Below are 13,075 nucleotides of genomic sequence, written 5' to 3' on the forward strand. Positions count from 1 at the left end.
TCAAATGTATGCCCACCTGTAAACTCTTCTGTTTTAAATGAAATAACATAAGCCCACCCCTTTCACGTATCACTAGCAGCTGTCCTCTCTCTGTGTTATGGATGCACGGCCAAACTGTTTAGTTTAAGGAATATGTAAAAGTCGACTGCGTATTCCCTTTAAATAAATCTGTATCTATTTTTATGTGAACTGAATTCCTGTGACTAGAAACTATTAGCTCCTCTCCCTGCAGACACATAAATCACAGTGTGCAGAGGCTACAGGGACAGAGAGAGAGCCCTGGGGGAACTTTTTATTTTAGGCTTGACTCTTACGGCATAGAGGGAGTACAGTAGAGGTGCGGAGAGCTGGATCTTTGTTGCAGTTTTTCTTTAATTTGCTTTATAAACTAGTTGTGTCTGTTTATATAGTGTATGCTTTGAGGTGCTATGTAAATTGAAATTGATTGAATGACTGATCAAGGGTTAATTTCTTTACAGCAATTCACAAACTAATATGCGGGTTTGGGAAATAATAATGCTGATTCAAATCTGTCTCTGCGGCGTCTTTTTCTGCAGTGATTTGTTTCATTGTGTTTTTCTTTTCTGCATACTCAGGAAATATTAACTTCACAACTGTTTCAACATCTGGGCAAATCTACATATCCGTGAAAAAATTTCTGGGTACGTCAGTCACTATATCCAGTGCACTAGCTGCCTCTGGTGGTCTTGTATATTCTACTGTCAAAGCCCCCCTAAACTGATCCCCACAAACCAACACCGCTGTCATTTAAAAATCATTTGGCTTTTTTCACAAAACACTCCCTTCTGCAGATTCTCCTGTAGCTCATGCCACAAGTCATCAAGGATTTCATTGGATTTGCATTTAACTCTACATGGCAACCTACCATTGTGGAACTAATGAGTAAGTCTGTTGTTAGTATGAGATCATTGGACTGTTTATTTCATGGAGAGTGAAAAAGGGATCAAGGCAGCGATTTACAGGGTGGTGTTCAGCACGCTCTCCTAATCAGATAAGGATAATTAAAACATTTGTCTTGAAAATGTCATTTGGGTGCTGCTGATAGCCTTCCTTTTAATTTGGAAATTGCCCTGTGCCTGCATCACCTCATTATGTCAGGAGTTTAATCTGGGACCACAAAAACGGTGAATTTCCAAGGATGAGTTGTCATGAGATGTGATTAATTGAACTGTACTGAATTAATTGAAATATTCAGTAAGTGTTAACAAGCATGAGCAAGAGAACGACAGTGTAAATATGGAAGCAAAGGATAAAATGAAGACAATGTAGATAGAAAAGCCATTCTTAAACGAGCTTGAAATAATTAAAAATATGAGTAAAGCAACATTAGGAATTGCACAAAATTTTAGTTGCACTTTGCAAAGGTTTAGCTCATCTACATTCCATATGTGCCCATCTCCTGATTTTTTCCTTCCACTTTCCAGGTAGTAAACCAATATGGTGTCTTCATACAGCAAACTGGGATAAGTGGGACAAACAATTATCTGTTACTCCCCAAGGAACACTTACCATTATAACCATTAGAGACTTACCAGCAACATTTAGTCAATAGTAATTTAAGCCTGCTTAGCAACTCATCCATTTTTATTACTTTTTTTTTTCACTGTGTAATCTTGTGTTTATTTATTTGTTATTCTTTGTTATTGTAATTCAGATATTGCAATTCATTTCCTCCTTGTAAAGCCCACTGAGCTACACTTTTTGCATGAAAATGGTATTTAAATAAATTTTGCTGTTTTGCTCCAGACATCAGTTCACTGCATGGCATAACCATTCTTGCTAATTTAAGTTGCCATTTCATTTAAGACTGCATGGCTTTGGGTGGGAAACTGGAATACCCAGAAAGAACCTGTGTAGACATGAGGAGAATATGCACACCTTGAGTATGGGAAAGGTGCTAAACAAATAAAATGTATTATTAGCCATCCATCCATTATCCAGCCCGCTATATCCTAACTACAGGGTCACGGGGGTCTGCTGGAGCCAATCCCAGCCAACACAGGGTGAAAGCAGGAAACAAACCCTGGGCAGGGCACCAGCCCACCGGAGATGATGTATTATTATTATTATTATTATTATTATTATTATTATTATTATTATTATTATTATATGGTCTTAACTGGCTTAAAAATCTCAAAGTGATGATTTGGTTCTACTATTAGGAGAAGTATTAACAGCTTTTTATCAATTTTTCTAATTTAGGTAACTACCCATATTTCACCAGAATTTAGGAGAATTAATGAGTAGTCCTAATTCAGTAGGAGTTGCAAGAAGATGCATTTAGGTAAAGAATGGCACTTATTCTGCGGAATGGTTTGAAAATGCTGAACAACAATGAACTCGTAAAAAGTACAAATTCTTATAAGCCATGTGATTGCTCCATTTACAGAAGAAGTCATGTGCTGTCTGCATAAATGAAACTGGATATAACATTATGTTTTTCGGCCTTACGGAAAATACATCTTTACAATAGCAATGATTTGGGCATCTGCGTGGGTTTCCTCCGGGTATTCCGGTTTCCTCCCACAGTCCACAGACATACAGGTTAGGTGCATTGGTGATCCTAAATTGTCCCTAGTGTGTGCTTGGTGTATGTGTGTGTGTGTGTGTGTGTGTGTGTGTGTGTGAATGTGTGCGTGTGTGCGCACCTTGTCCAGGGTTTGCTTCCTGCCTTGCGCCCTGTGTTGGCTGGGATTGGCTCCAGCAGACCCCCGTGACCCTGTAGTTAGGATATAGCGGGTTGGATAATGGATGGATGGATGGATGGATGATTGGATGGATAATTTGGGCATATCACAACCAAATCTTTTTCTCGAATTGTGCATGAAAATGTAAGCGCAAGCTACCTTCATTTTAATTACTTGTTTTCCTGAAGTTGTTAGTGTGATTGAAGGCACACACATCATTGCCATAGGTGTAAGTGAAAGCACATATTTGAATCGCAAGCAATATCACAGTATTAACACACAGGAGGGTATGGATACAAACTGTATTATACAGTAGTAGCCAAAAATGACCCTGAAGATAGGCAGGGCTGGATGGGTGACTGAAAGTACAATGTCACACAGGTACACTATGCTCCATATTGTACAACTACCAGGAATATTCACGTCAGTTTAACAGCCTGTGAAGGTTCAACAAAGCAGGCAGAGACTTCTGGGACATTGGATGAATAGAGCATCAAAGAAGATGAGGGGAGATCACTAGAGAGACTTGGTATGCAACTCTGGAAGACGATCAGACACACTGGAACAGTGAAAGTGACTTGAGAAACAGCATAAGAATAGCCATGTCTAGTTTCACTGTATTTTTACGAGGCATTTGATGCAGCCATGACATTGTGAAGGTGATTCTCTTGGAAGTATGGCTGTGAATCATTAATTGTTAAATAAACATGAATGTTTTTGGGTTTAGTTTTCATTTGGTGTGTGTCTGTCTTTCTGTGTTGGTGTTCATTACAATATTGTTCTTAATGTTGCTGCGAAGTGGCTTGGTTCAACACATGACTCAAGAATACTTTATGAGGGTTGCATCTTTTTACCTTTTTTTTCTGTTTTTCTCTATTTCAGTGATCACTTCTAATACTTTCTTTTATGTGGAATCGATCCCTGGATTACTCTTTAATTTAATATTGTTTTTTGTATCAGTATACTGCTGCTGGATTATGTGAATTTCCCCTTGGGATTAATAAAGTATCTATCTATCTATCTATCTATCTATCTATCTATCTATCTATCTATCTATCTATCTATCTATCTATCTATCTATCTATCATCATCATTTTTATAATCTTTGTGGTGAAGTTTTAGCATTAGCATCAGAAAACTACAAAGCATTATCACGCTTTCTAAGGAAACTACAAAATGCCTTCATGAAAGCAACTTTGTGGCTCAGGTGCCATAAAATTGTGACATCATACATTCGCACTCCTGCTACTTCCTGGGAGTGTGTGTAGAACACTTCATAACTACTTCTCAAATTCTTATCCTAGTCAGACTTTGAGTGCAATTCCTTGAAGTATTTCTGAGAAGCTTCATAAATATGGGTGTTAGTCAGCATTTCAAGCCAAGATAATAGAAAATTTCTGTGATGGAACAACACAAAATACTGCATCACTAATGAACTAATGAAAAAATACATTAAAATAGAACATGACTTAAAAAAAATATATCTGATACCTAAGCTGAACAACCAGCAGAAATAGAAATCTGTCCATGTAGTACATTGGTGTTGTGCGATCTCATTTATAGCAGTCAACAAGGGGAACAAGTCAGTAAGAAGAGATGAATAAACATTTACTCCGTCACAGGAACACTTTTTCCAAGCAGATAAACCAAAGGGCTGCGCTTTGGCACCGATCTAAATTTGCTGCACCTTGGAGAATAGTGGGCCCAGTCGTAAAAAATCCTTACTCAATGTGGTGTACACAGGGTGAACCGCATGCGAGGAAATCTTCAGGGTAATAATCCGTGAGATATTAACCACAAGCACAGACAGCCCTCTAATTTCTCCTCTGGGAATGATGGGTTTACATAAATTATTATTTCTCTTTTCTTATTTATTTAGCTTACTGCTGTCATTAGAATGTGGATTTTAATTACACGTTTTGTTTGCTTTTGTCAGCCGCTTTTCATTTCAAACAAAGCCAATAGAAAAACTAGTTCACATGTCATTTTCTCATCAGGGAAATCAGCACTCATTGTTCAAGTGCAGATGTGCAGCAGTAGCTGCAGGATCAGAAAATTAGATTTTATGTTTTTTCTTCTATAATGCAGGCAAATAGGCATATCCTGTGTGGATTTCTTTGAAGATTTTGAGCACTCAAACTGCAGACTTGGTTGCATATAATTTTAATAACATGTAGAAAAAAAAATTAGCATTTTATATATAAGTAAAGTAAAGGAATAACACACACAGAGCTCTTCTAGTCGGGTCATACAGACTGCGGATAAAAACAGCTGATGCAGCTCATCAGCAAAACATGACAGCAGAAAAATGTCTTCATTCGTTTAAATAATAGGGCTGCTTCAATATATTCTCTGCATGGCCTTACACAGCAGAAGGGCTTGTCTTGTAACCCCAGCCGCTGTACATGGCAGCAGAAGAGATTTGTTTTTTTTACTTACCAGCAAGCCATCTGTTTGTCACAGTAAGCATTGCATTGTCAAACATGCAACCTTTACTGGAAATGGCACCCTTGTACAGTGAAGATCATTCTTAGGTGCTCTGCATAAACAAAGCCATGCTACAACTGTATGCCTACACTTTGTAGAAAAAGAGCACAGACAGATTAAGTGGACCACTGAAGTCCTGTGTCTTAGCTGCCAGGCCACTCTGCCTGCCTAATGTTGGGTGTAGATAGACCTTGATGTCAGAAAAGCTCATATGGTGAAGCTCAACACTGGTTGGTTGGAAGGGAAGGGAGGGGTAGAAGCCCTTAAACATTAGCGGTTTAAAGTGGTCATGCTTGTATGATAATTCTAGATTCTCGCTCTTCAAGTACGGTTTTAGGGTTTCGGATATATCATTTATATGCATCCACATTCATATCCAGGGTGGTTTGAGCTCATAAAGTCACATGCCTCGTTACACAGAAAATGGAGTCTTTTGCTGAGCAAGACTGTCATTGCCAGATGTCAGTGTTTACCTTCTTAGACTTTAAATCTTATTAGTATATTTCATAGTAATTTAAAAGTATCATTGGAAATCATAAGTGCAGTAATTGAGGTTGCCTCGTGGTTTTAGAGCACTGACTTTCTGGCCTGGCATTGGCATATGTAGAGCTTGCATGTTCTCCAGTGTTTGAATTTTTCTGAGATACTCTGCTTCTCCTGTCACTTCCTAATGACGTGTATGTGAAGGTCAACTATTGACTCTAATTTGTAATCAATTCTGTCCTGTAATAGACTTGCACCCATCCAGACTTTGTTTGTCTCTTGTGCCCAGTACATTTGGGATGGCTTATTGTCCTTCATAAAGCTTCTCATTGAATTGAGTGAAAGTATAACAATGTATTGTAATCACTTAAACAAAGAAAAGAAAAGCTGGTTCTGCTGCATTTTGACACAATGCATTATAACTGTAGAACTGACCTCTTCAATGGCCACTGAAGCTGAAATGCTAAATTGTCCCCTCATTCATTGGTCAAGAGTCCTGTCTTTAATTCAGAAAGCCATTCCCAAAAGGCTTTAGTTTCCTTCTTATGAAATGTACTGATTTTTACTAAAGCATACATTTTGCAATATTCTTGCATAAAAACATGTGATTTGTACTTTTTGAACATGCAACACAAATAATGTGAGTATGTGAGATTTAAAAAAAAAAATTTTTCATGAGCATTTTTCACATAATTTGCTATTGTACTTTTCAACATCGCTTTCTATTTTGTCATAAACATTTTTTCTTACTTCTGCATGAAAACATGAGAATAAAACTTTTTCTCGGCTATCACTACAAACTACATGGAGTAAGTAACAGATACAAAAACTTAATTTCAGGGTGGAGTATTCCTTTAAAATCAAGACTAGTATTTTTTAGTAATGCAAAAAATAAAAAGTCTGAATTAGTGTGAGACACCCGACTTCAGGGTATTTTCATGAGGTACAAATACAAAATAAACGTGTTATGACAAATATTTGGAATATTAAAATGTTGGCTTTAATTTAGTTGTTTAAAGTCTAAACATTTTTGATTGTAATAGAAATTTGTCATTTTTCACCCTCTGATAGATGTCCTTGGTGTCTAGATCCCTAGTAATGGATTAAAAAATAACATCATATTCATAGTCACTGACCTTGAAATAGTCTAAAGCAATACCTCACATGCATATGCTTAAAAGTTTTCATTTTTAAGTTTCTGGGAGGGGCTCTTAGAGGTCAAAGACCACTAGTAAAGAATCAAATATCAAAAATATTCTTATATTCAGAATCATCAACCTAAAAAAAGCATAAAACGACACTCCACATGTCTATATTACTAATCCCCATTTTTTGAAGTTTTGTGAAAAGGAATATCTTTGACCCCTCATATCCCATTAGGGAACAAAACCTTGGAGTCAGTTGCTGTGGCATACACAACTTCAAGTTATTCCAATTGCTTTTGCTAAAGACAATTATCGGTGTATTCTTTTGATCATAAGAGTGTAATTTCCTGCTCTAAATATGGTCCAAAAATGGCCCACAAACTTGTGTTTTCTGGTCTAAAGGAACAAAAAATAGGTGCAGCCCTAAAAATGTATGGCATAACTGAACATCAAGACGAGTTGAACAGTACAGTATGTGGGGGTTTCCTCATACAGGTAGGTCAGGAGGCATCCAACAAAAAAAATGTGAACAAATTCTGTGAACACCAAAACAAACAGCGGGACCTTCAGAGGATGAGTCAATATTGTAAAATGGATAATACAGGTAGAAATACCTAAAATCATTTTCTTCATTGCATTTAAAGACTCATTCAGTTTTAAAAATGTATGCTATTTTATTTAGTTTTAAGTATTTCAAAAACTTTGGAAAACATGACATTATTACATTGATTGAGCCATGATATGGCCATTGTTTGCATAGAACTAATTTTAACCCTGTTTTTTTTTTTTTCATGTGAGCTTGTCTGCAGAAAATTGAAATGAAGAACTTTACCATTTGGAAACTAAAAAAACAACAAGAAAACTTTAGGTCAAGCACTATGCCTATGGCTGGATGGATGAGAACAGCGGTAGTGATGGTTTACGGATTGTTAAGGTGTCTGGATGTGCTACACCAATGTGTAAGCTTTTCAAAACTTGGCAGTTTTTAACTGGAAACACTGTCCATTCATCTTCCGTTCTTGTCAGCAGCAGGCACATAGCTGGAATCGTTATTTTGTTATACACAAATAGGTCCAGCAACATGACAATGAGCACCTCCTTTAGATAGATGGGTTATTTACTGTGTGGAGAGCGTTTACAATGTGGTGAGATGTGGTGAACTTTTTTTTATTTTTTTTTAAATTCAAGCCTTAAGGAAACCACATTCTTTTCTTTACGAGTCAATTGACCTTGGACCAGCGAAAATTACTTTAAGCCTCATTTGTGACTTTTTACAGAAAGATGGCCAGAAATATAAACAATTGAATACGAATCTGGCAAATTACACACATCTATTATATTATTTTCAGTTATGACAAATAAGCAAAAGTGAGTTACTTCAAGAGCATAATAATAATAATAATAGTAATAATGATAATAATAATAATAATCTCTGAAACAAGACTGAGACTTAAGCCCATTACTGAAACCAGGAAGATTGAATTGTTGTAAAACAAAGCCATTGCACAGCCAATACTATTATAGCCATGACAGACTATTTGTGGACAAAAGTGCAAGTCTGAAGAGCCCCATGCTCAAGGGAAAAACTGTAAGCCTACGTATTGCAGCTCAGGAACAGGCCTTCAATACCAGGTACCACCAGTGGAACATCTTGAAGTAACTGGTTGACAGCAAGTGCAGAATGTGGAGCAAGGCTCAGAGGACAATCAGCCATATAATCTCTGAATGTACTGCACAATGTTGGCTTCTACTGAATACATAAAATGGCACAACAACCTGTAGTTAGGATATAGCGGGTTGGATAATGGACGGATGGATGGATGTTGCCAGCTATTTGTACTGGTTGATCTGCCGTGCACTTAGTGAAAAAATGCCTGATAACTGATACCAGCACATGCCAGAGGCTGTTGTCAGCATTGGAGATGCTACCTTCGTTTGGGACATGGCAGTGCAAACCGATTGTACCATTTCAGCTAACTATTGTGATGCAGTGGTCCATCTCAAGAAGGTGAAGAAATGGCTGCTGATGTATGTAGCAGTCCCAAATAACAAGAATATCATACTAAAATAAGCTGGCAAGCAAAGCAAATGTAAAAGACTGGTGATCAAGATCAACAGGAAGTGAGGTAACAAGAATACGTAGATTTGTGTGTGAGTTGGCCAGGGTTCTAGGCACCATCACGAAAGGATTCAAAAAGAATCTGCAGGAGCTGCCAGGACACTATACAGCCCAAGACGTTCAAAAGATTGCACTGATGGAAACCGCTCGCAATCTTTGTAAAGTGCTAGGTTTAACCTTAGGTTCTTAGTTGGAAGAAGGACATTGCAACGGCAGCCAGAAAATTGTTGGGATAAACAAATAAACAAACGTAATAATAGTAATATTTTACTATTATTTACTATTACACTTGTCTCAACTGTGGAATGGTCAATTGGGGGAGGCAACTTGATGGCTGAGATCTCCAGGACTCTACACAAATCCAAATCATATTATGTGATATCATCTATTGTTACATTTTGCTCTGTACTTTTACTATTATATTGTATTGAGGATTACTTGTGTTCTGTTCTGTGCATTGTATTGTATTGACCCCCTTCTCTTTCACACCACTGCACACCCAACCTACCTGCAAAGGGGTCTCTGTTTGAACTGCCTTTCCCAAGGTTTCTTCCATTTTTTCGCTACAAGGGTTTTTTTGGGAGTTTTTCCTTGTCTTCTTAGAGGGTCAAGGCTGGGGGGCAGTCTAGAGGCAGGGCCTGTTAAAGCCCATTGTGGCACTTCTTGTGTGATTTTGGGCTATACAAAAAATAAATTGTATTGTAATGTATTGTAATATTTTGTGACCAACAGTCACCAAGGCTGGGATAATATAATGTCCCAAAATACCCTAAAATGCTTGGTTTGGGGATGTTTGGGGATAAACTGAGGAAAAACTCACTCATGCACAGGGAGAGTGTGCAATCCTTCTTTGAATCCAGGACTCCAGAGGTGTAATACAGAAGTGCTAACCACTGCACCGCACATAAAATATTCCCTGAGTAGTTTATCAATATTTAAGCTTCATTGTGCTTTTAATGAGCCTTACCACAAGTAGTGTTAAAAATCAAATATGCAAAATAACAATAGAGTCAATAATCAAGTTATTGTTATTACTGATAACGACACAGTGTAAACAGAATTATTATAGTGTACCTTGGTATTAAAACACTTTTAAATTTAGACTATGAGTTTTTTTTATAGTGAATACCACATTAAGAATTATGCAAGTGAATGAAATCGTTGTTGGGTTACAAAGAATTATATAGCTAGGTGATCTCATTGTTTCTACTAATATCTTAAAATCATGCATAGTGACAAGCCAGCACCAGTGGGCCTCTCATTTTATAATGCAAGTTATTAAGTCATAGGTGAAATTTGGATGAAGACATTTAGTAATTAATTGACTGCATCCTGCTTTTCAATCACAATAATTAATTTCTATTTTTTCAAGATGCAAAGATTAGCTGAAATTAATCTACTCATATGTACGTTTTCATAAAGAGACTTGGATGAACACCACTGAGTTATTATACAGACACATAGTTAAAACATATTTCACCAGCCAAACTAATCTCATTTGAGATGACCACAGTGAATGCCAAATTTTGTGCATGTCCTTGAACTTACAATGCTTTTGTGAAACAGCTTTAGTTTTCATTTTATTAAATCCTTATGAAGTTTGTCGTGTGGTGGGTGAGGCAATGCACTGTATCAGTGCGTGTTCCTAACCTAACCTTATGAAGGGAAAAAATCATTTTACAATGAACTTCTTATTTGTCATCTTATGCCTATGTGCTCCATATAGTTGTTTAAGTATTTATGCAGTATATTACAACAGAAAACAGAGACAAAAGAAATACTGGGCATTCAACAGTCTTCTTGGTACTAAGACAGGCTAGCAATAAATATAATAAGCTTTCTAGACACTAATAAAATGTTACAGATACTTATGCACTATATATACATATATTGCATATATACCAGCATTGCACCTGTCGCAGATAATAGAATAATTAATAATAATAAATAATTAAAAAAAGATTTGCTATCTTTCATCCAACATGTACTCTCAGGCACCTTTCCTTCGTATTATCGTGTATGTGAACGTCTCTTAACCAGCACTCCCTCACTCAAGTGCATTCCTGTAAAGCCTGCATCTTATACTCTTTCATTACTTTTGAGACCCGTTTCTCACCTCCTGCCTGGTTTATACTTGCTGTCTTTGAAGGCGGCTCTCTCAGAGTGGCTCATACGCCTTTACTCCTCCATGTCACGTCACCAAAGCCAAACTGAGCAATCAGATTGCCATGAGGAACTGGGCACACAGATCTTAGTGTTTTATTATGTAGTATGTGTATATATATATATACATACATTATATAAATGTTTAGCACCCAAGGTTGAGCAGGGGGCAGAGATACCTGGAGAAGCCAGCTATAAAAGCTGCTCCTGCGAATGTGGGCTTGGGGTGCAGACACAGCACTTATAAAGCACTTGGAATGTTTCTCTTTGCTGGCCTGGTTGTTTGGCTGCCAGTGAGCATCGGATGTGAACCCTGGCCTTGGGTCGGTTCACAGAGATGAGGAAGCGTGGCTGATGAGTTGCCACTAACCCTGGGTGATTGGTGTGAGGCAAAGCTGGTGGTTTGTATGAGTAGTCACAGGAACAAAGCAACCTGGAGCACATTGAGCCACAGAAGACCTGAGTGGCATTAAGAAGAGGGCTGATAAAGGCAGTAGCAGGTCCAGCCTCAGAAGAAACCACAGTCTTCACATAAAGTGCAAAGTCCATTCCTCCATTTCTTGCACCCCATGGATGTTACAATATAGATGTGGGATAAAGAAAGTAGCCCACTTTCAAGTGTCTTTAACTATTGGGACACAGGTAGCAATCATATAGCCCCAGACAAGCACCAAAATTTTATAAATTTAATCTTGAGTTTTAAACAATATAATTATAGTTTTTCGTGTTAATATTATTTTTGCAAAAAAAAATACGATGTTTAGATAATATGTGCTTTCATATCAGTGAAAAATTCAAATCCTGGAATGTGTCTCTCTTTAAAGAAAAGCAGAACCCTTGAAAACTTGCTCTGTAGCTTTCAGGGTTGAAGTGGCACAGACTCAAGGACAAAAAACATCTGTAATCATCAAAGACAAGTTGTCTTTGGTGCTCATCAGAATATCAGTTCAGGTTATTAATGTAATGCCTGTGAAATATGATATGTAAAGAGTAAGATTTTTTATGTAAAGCCAAATTTGAAACTGTAAATATAAACATGTGTATATAAACTTGACACAACTTCAGTTTTTGAAGTGGGTTAGCAATCACCAGAACCTTTTCCAATGTCTACTAAAAGTTCCAACACCTGTTCTTAGCATAGCAGTCAATAATATATCCCATCACCACCCACCCCAACCATGCTTTTTATCCATCCATTTTCTAACCCACTGAATCCGAATACAGGGTCACTGGGGTCTGCTGGAGCCAATCCCAGCCAACACAGGAACCAATCCTGGGCAGGGTGCCAACCCACCGCAGGACACACACAAACACACCAAGCACACACTAGGGCCAATTTAGAATCGCCAATCCACCTAACCTGCATGTCTTTGGACTGTGGGAGGAAACCCACGCAGACACGGGGAGAACATGCAAACTCCACAGGGAGGACCCAGGAAGCGAACCCGCGTCTCCTAACTGTGATGCAGCAGCGCTACCACTGCGCCACCGTGCCGCCCCCATGATTTTTAGTAAAATGTTATTGTATCACTTATAGGGGACCTATTGTACCTGAAGTACTGTCACCTTTTCTTAGCCTACTGCAGCCTTCAAAGTTTCTCATGCGGTGGCCCTCCACTCTTCAATCAAATGTTATTGTATTGTGGTGATCCTATAATTTGGTACCACTGCACAATATATTGTAAAATGTATTTATTTTGTCTGTTTAGTAGCCTGTAATTACATAACAACAGATCTTTCTCCAGTATACGTAATCCAATTCATGGTGCAGGATGGATTGAACGGATGGCTAGGCTGAGGCCAGTCCATGGCAGGGCCACTTGCAAATACACCTTTATCCTTTTAAATGGCATATCTTTAGGGATACAGGAGGAAAACTAGAGTACCCAAATTCCTCCTGTAATATGCTTATAATCTTCTTATAAGGCTTTCATTAAAAAACTGATTTCAAGTTTCAGTGCTTTGAAATG

Source organism: Polypterus senegalus, chromosome 1, assembly GCF_016835505.1.
Source record: "Polypterus senegalus isolate Bchr_013 chromosome 1, ASM1683550v1, whole genome shotgun sequence".
Lineage (NCBI taxonomy): Eukaryota > Metazoa > Chordata > Cladistia > Polypteriformes > Polypteridae > Polypterus > Polypterus senegalus.